Raw genomic sequence first — 6,054 nt, 5'->3', positions numbered from 1 at the left:
ATAAATAAATCTTAAAAAAAAAAAAAGAAATAGTTTCTTTGGTGCTATTCCAATCTTCATTGATCTCAGTCCAGAAAACACCAAACATGAATCGGCAGCCGCAGTCCAGTCCACTCAGCAGACACCACACAGAAATCGGCAAGGGCAATTCAATCCAGATGAAACTTGGAAGCTCACCAACAGCCCAAGTACACCTTGGAAGTGGCAAGAAGTTGCAGGAACCCAAGAATCTCTTTGTCAAGTTTCTATCAAGTCACCACCAGCAAAGCTCAGCAAACCAATGTAAGGTGAACCAATACATGTGTGTCATCAGCAGTGAAGTGGAGCAAAGCAAATCAATACTTGAGGTCTCACTGTCTGTGGGTTCATATTTACAGTCCTTCTACAAACCATTCCTCCTTTCACATGCCTGTTATCACAAAACATCCTTTCACCTGTGTCTGCTTCAGGAAAACATTCTTTCATGTGTCTGCTTTAACAAAACATTCTTTGACCTGTGTGTCCCAGCAAAACATTATTTGACATAACTGACTTTCCAATTAAACCAGAAGTTTCCACTTAAAGTTCCCAGCATACAATTACCTGTAAGTCTAGCTCCTGAGGATCCAACACCATTTTCAAGTTTCTTCAGGCACTGTGCTGATATGAATAACACATGCTCACACACCATACATATACATATAATTTAGAACAAGTGTAAAAAGGATCATAGGATTTCATATGTCACCACACCTGTTTTGTTGTGCTTCCATTGTGCCTAAGTTGCTTTGTATTTGTGAAAATATGTGGGGCTCTGCTGGGTCACTTTATTCACCCTGGCAGTGGTGGTGGTGGTAGCTGCTGCTTTCTCATCTTCTTCATCCTCCTCCTCCTTCTTGGCTTGTCCTCCCTCTCCTTATATATATCCCCCCCATATATATATATATATATATATATCCCAGAATTTTATGCTAAGCCCTGAGCCTTGGCTGCTGTTGCTATTCTTCTTCTTCTTCTTCTTCTTCTTCTTCTTCTTCTTCTTCTTCTTCTTCTTCTTCTTCTTCTTCTTCTTCTTCTTCTTCTTCTCCTCCTCCTCCTCCTCCTCCTCCTCCTCCTCCTTCTTCTCCTTCTCCTCCTCCTCCTCCTTCTTCTTTTTCTTCTTCTTCTTTCTCTCCTTCTCTTACCCCTCCTCCTCTTCCTCCTCTTCCTCTTCCTCCTCCCCCTCCTCCTCTTCCTCCTCTTCCTCCTCCTCCTCCTTCTTCTTTTTGGATTTTCAAGACACAGTTTGTTCGTGTAATCCTTGTCTGTCCTAGAATTCACTCCATACACCAGGCTAGCCTCAAACTCAGAGATCCACCTGCTTCTGCCCTCTGAGTGCTGGCATTAAAAGTATGCTTTACCATGGCTCAGTAAAATTAAATGCTTGTTTATTATCTTATGTATATGGTTGTTAGACTGCATGTATACCTGTATATCGTGTGCAGGTTCATGCCTTCATGGTTGCGGGATCCTCCAGGACTGGAGTTACAGACAGTTGAAAACCACCATGGAGGTGCCAGGAATTGAACCTGGGTTCTCTGCAAGAGAAGTTAGTACTCTTAACCAATGAGCTATTTTTACAGCCCCACCCTGGCATCTTTAGGTCACTTTTCTCGGGCCATTCATACTATATCTAGAGATCTAGATCTTTCTATTGCTCTTTTAACTTGCTAAGGTCATGTGAAACTCTGAGACTTTTCCATGCTACTCTAGGGAACAGTAGAATCTTGTTACTTCCTCCCTGGTAACCCTGGGACTAGGGTGTGCAGAGGCCACAGCCTAGTTTACCCACGAACACAACCAAAGCATCTATTGGGCTTGCTGCCTTTTGTATCCTCTATCTAAAAGGATGCCAAGGTTCACATTGTAATTGGACTCTCTCCAGAACTGAAGGCTCTGCTCTAACCACACCCCATCAATCAAGCCTGGACTCGGTCCATCCTCCTAGCTTCCCCTTAACCCTTTTCTACTTCCTATACACCAAGATAGTCTTAGGCCCAGAAAGCTCCTTCTTTTCCATCATGTTTACTGGCAGTCCAAAGTTTTAACTCTGAAAAGCCAAGATACTTATTTTTTAGTATGCCGTGTCATTTCTGTCCAGAGTTGGTATGTGAAGCCATGAGTTCACTGAACTGTAGGAGAAAAAAAAAGGGCGGGGTTGGGAGGAGGGACTGAAATGGAACGGAATGGTTTAATTCACTTATTCTTCTGAAAATTAGGATAGATATTATGAGTAATCTAAGAATCTTGTGGAAGAAAGTTGACATTTTCATAACTAGGAACAGAGGACATGTAGGTCTCTTGCTGGGACGAGGGAATTAGTACTCAGTTCTGATGAAGAGTCCTGCAGTCACTTCTGCCTTCTCTGTCTGAGCTGAAGTGAACCAGGACTGATGGCATACATAGAGCAAGATTCCTCATGTATCTGAAACATTCTGCTTACAATTCTTTGCTTTCCCAGCTCATACAGATGTTCCTGGGCAAACTTCCAGGGAAAAAGAAAATTGTGTGCGTGTGAATTGAGGACCCTACTTAAAGACAACTAAATTCTTGGACTCAGTTGAAAGAGAATCTTGTTTTTCTAGAGGACCCCATGTGTTTTCACAGAAGGAGCAATGAAAAGACCAATGCAGGGAAGGAAACAAAAGCAACCCATCTTTCCAGCTCTGGAGACACTTATTTAAGTTTCAGTTTCAGCTGCATCACCAACCAGTTACATAAACACAGGAAACACTTAACCTTTTATGTATCATTCTATCTGTCTATAGATAGAGCATTGTCCCCAAGGAACCTACATAAGGTTCATAAGGGATAATAGGTCTGCCAAGATGGTTCAGTGGGTAAAAGTACCTAGCCCCAAGCCTGATGACCTGAGTTTAATCCCTGGGACCCATACAATAGGAAGAGAGACCTTACTCCTGGAAACTGTCCTCTGATCTCCACATGCACACTGTGACACCCCTCGTAAATAAGTACATGTAAAAACATTAGAAAGGAAAATGCGATAACGTTGTTAAAGGACCGCAAGCTGTTTGTCCCTGTATAAATACACAGCATTGTTCTTGGGAGTGTGATTGTTTCCTGTATGGCCAAATAGGCTAATGGGTTTCCTGCATGGTGAGAGTGCATCTGCACGGGCTCTAGTTGCTGTGGGGGTCCCCGTCCAGCCAAGCTCAGTTTCCTCCTTCATGCAAATGGTTTATTTTGTGATTTGGCACTGCTTCAGCTTGAACTGGCATTGGACAGATTCCATCCAGGAAGTGCTGCCTAGCTGACTGGCGTCTCTTGAGATAAGGTGTTGGAAAATATTATCTGGATCCTGTACATCACAGATAGGGCTTTGCCGCCCTTGGCCTTTAGCTCCAGCTATTATGGTGCCGCATTCTGTCCTGTCCTCACCTATCACTGTTTTCTCTGCTTATGCTTATAAATGTGTTCTTGCACTCCGGCCCAGGGCTTGGGCCTCTTCTTACACCATCCATCACCAATTTAACCCGATCATCTACTTAGACACTTCCCTACTCTCTATTTAGCTGACCATAAGGCCTGTTGGGTAATTTGCCTTTGTAAACTTCTCCCCAATTTAAAACCAGAGGGGAAGCTTTGAAGACGATTGATAGAGACTATGGAGGAAAATGGGAGTAATGGTGGTATCAGGCCATCACATATGTACTGATTCTCATGCCCTTAGACATTCCCATTACTCACACATGCCACACACGGGTATCAAAGATATATACAGACATGTACATTGATGAGGTCACATAAACTGATATATACTCCTGTGTCCACAGATACACACACCTTTGGTCAGAAGGTCTCACCCAGGGAGAAGGCAAAGTGATTATTGTCTCTGATTCATTTTTATTCTCCAAAGTCTGAGACAGACCAGAAAAAAATTTATACAGGAAAACAAATTTTAATTTGAGGGATACAAACTCTGTCTTTGTTGACCCCTTGAATGATCTGAGACCACAAAAGGAGAAGACCTTTTTATTCAATGTCTCTGTGCACTGTATTGCCTTATTGCCTTGGTATATGCCACCTCAAGTCTTCACCAATCTCTGTACACTGAGAACATTCTTGTCCTTATTGAATTGTAAGACTACCCCAATATGAAAGTCTAATCACTGAGATATTTAGTCTCCATCTATTCATCCAGGACTCCAGTCTTTCTCAGCTATATCAGATACTCAGGGGGTACAGTTATTAGTTACTATTGTGCCCTGCAACTACATTTCTGACAGAAACATGATGGGAGAAGAATTTATTTTAGATCACAATTTTAGAGGTGACAGTCTGTCATGAGAGGAGGGGCATGGCGGAGTACAGTACAGCAGTTCACGATACTGCAAGAAAAGGTACACGGCAGGTAAAAAGGTAAAAGGCAGTGGTGGTGCATGCTTTTAATTCCAGCACTTGGGGGCAGAGGCAGGTAGATTTCTGAGTTTGAGGCCAACCTAGTCTACAGAGTGAGTTCCAGGACAGCCAGGGCTATACAGAGAAACCCTGTCTCAAAAAACAAAACAAAACAAAAAAAAAACAAAAAAAAACCCCCCAAAAACAAAAAGCAAAAAACAAAACAAAACAAAACCCCCAAAACAAAAACAAAAGATACATAGGAAGGAGCCTGGGCTGGAGAGATGGCTCAGCAGTTAAGAGCACTGACTGCTTTTCCAGAGGTCCCGAGTTCAATTCCCAGCAACCACATGGTGGCTTATAACCATCTGTAATGGGATCTGATGCCCTCTTCTGGTGTGTTTGAAGACAGCTACAGTGTACTCATATAAATAAAATAAATAAACTTAACCCCCCCCAAATAAAAGGAAGGGGCTAAGATTGGGGAGAAGTTATGCAGGCAAATTACCCTACAGCCCTCAAGGACATGGCCCCCAGTGACCTACTTCCTCTAACCAGGACCTACTCCTATGGTCTTCCATCTTCCTCTACCATACATTTTAGGATATAAGCCTGGGCTCTGGCAGCTCTAATAAGCTAAGCTTGACCATCCATTCTCAATACACCAACTAAAGAGACAACAGGGAAAAGCAGAGAAAGGAGGTTTATTCAGTGTGGCCACATTGGGAAATGAACAAATAAGAAGGCCCAGTCCCACAAGTCCATCTTCAGGGTTTGGACATTAACTTTAGGTTTAAACAAAGGACAAGAGGTACGCTTCTACAAGGAGCCCTGGTCAGTAGTGGTTCTGGGTTTATTAATACAACTTTACTCTTGTCTGTCCCAAATGGCAACCTCACACGTTGTCAAACATGGTGAAATCTCTTCCTGGAAGACAAGTTCCTTCCTCCGGCTAGCTCCAGGGTTTACTGGAGTCCCAGCGTTTCCCACAAATATGCAATGAATCACAAATATTCTTTATTTTTCTTTTCTTCTTTCTCTTTTTTGTTTCTTTTCTTTCCTTCTTTTTCCTTTCCTTCCTTCCTTATTCTTTCTTTCTTTCTTTTCTTTTCTTTCTTTTTTTTTTTTTTAAGACAGGGTTTCTCTGTGTAGCCCAGGCTGACCTGGAACTCAGAAATCCATCTGCCTCTACCTCCTAAGAGCTGGGATTAAAGGCGTGGGCCACTACTGCCCGGCTATTCTTTCTTTTACCTTTCTTTGTATGTTTTTTTGAGTGAAGGTCTCACATACCCCAGGCTTGCTTGGAACCTACTATGTAGCTGAGGATGACATTGGACTTCTGGTCTTCCTGTTTCTATCTCCTGAGCAGTGGGATTATAGATGTGTACCACCATGCCTGTTTTTTTTCTATGCTAGAGATCAAACCCAGTGTTTCACACACATTAGAAACACTATCAAAGGAGCTATCCTTGACCCCATGACAGTCCATTTCTGCCCTTCTTTTTTTTCCTTTCTTGCTTCATTCCTTGCTTCCTTGCTTGCTTCCTCCCTCCCTTCCTTCTTTCCTTCTTTCTAATTTTAACCCTCTTAATAGACTATTGCTCTTGAATTCTTGTTTCAGGGTCAATTTCTAGGGAGTCCAGATGAAAGAATACACTTTCCAGAGAGAAGCTGATT

General features: G+C 42.5%; 1 protein-coding gene across 1 annotated transcript in view; it reads right to left on the bottom strand.

Moving 5' to 3' along the window:
* The window catches only part of Ipp (intracisternal A particle-promoted polypeptide), a 43,067-nt gene extending 41,600 nt beyond the window's left edge, over window positions 1-1,467 (bottom strand). Inside the window, exon 1 of the mRNA XM_031378286.1 lies at window positions 1,447-1,467. The gene's annotated coding sequence lies outside the window, so the exon portion shown is untranslated. The remainder of the gene's footprint in view (window positions 1-1,446) is intronic.
* Between the last annotated feature and the right edge of the window lie 4,587 nt (window positions 1,468-6,054).

This window comes from Mastomys coucha, unplaced genomic scaffold (genome assembly GCF_008632895.1).
Source record: "Mastomys coucha isolate ucsf_1 unplaced genomic scaffold, UCSF_Mcou_1 pScaffold18, whole genome shotgun sequence".
NCBI classification, from domain to species: domain Eukaryota; kingdom Metazoa; phylum Chordata; class Mammalia; order Rodentia; family Muridae; genus Mastomys; species Mastomys coucha.
This window is presented reverse-complemented; position numbering and strand designations above follow the sequence as displayed.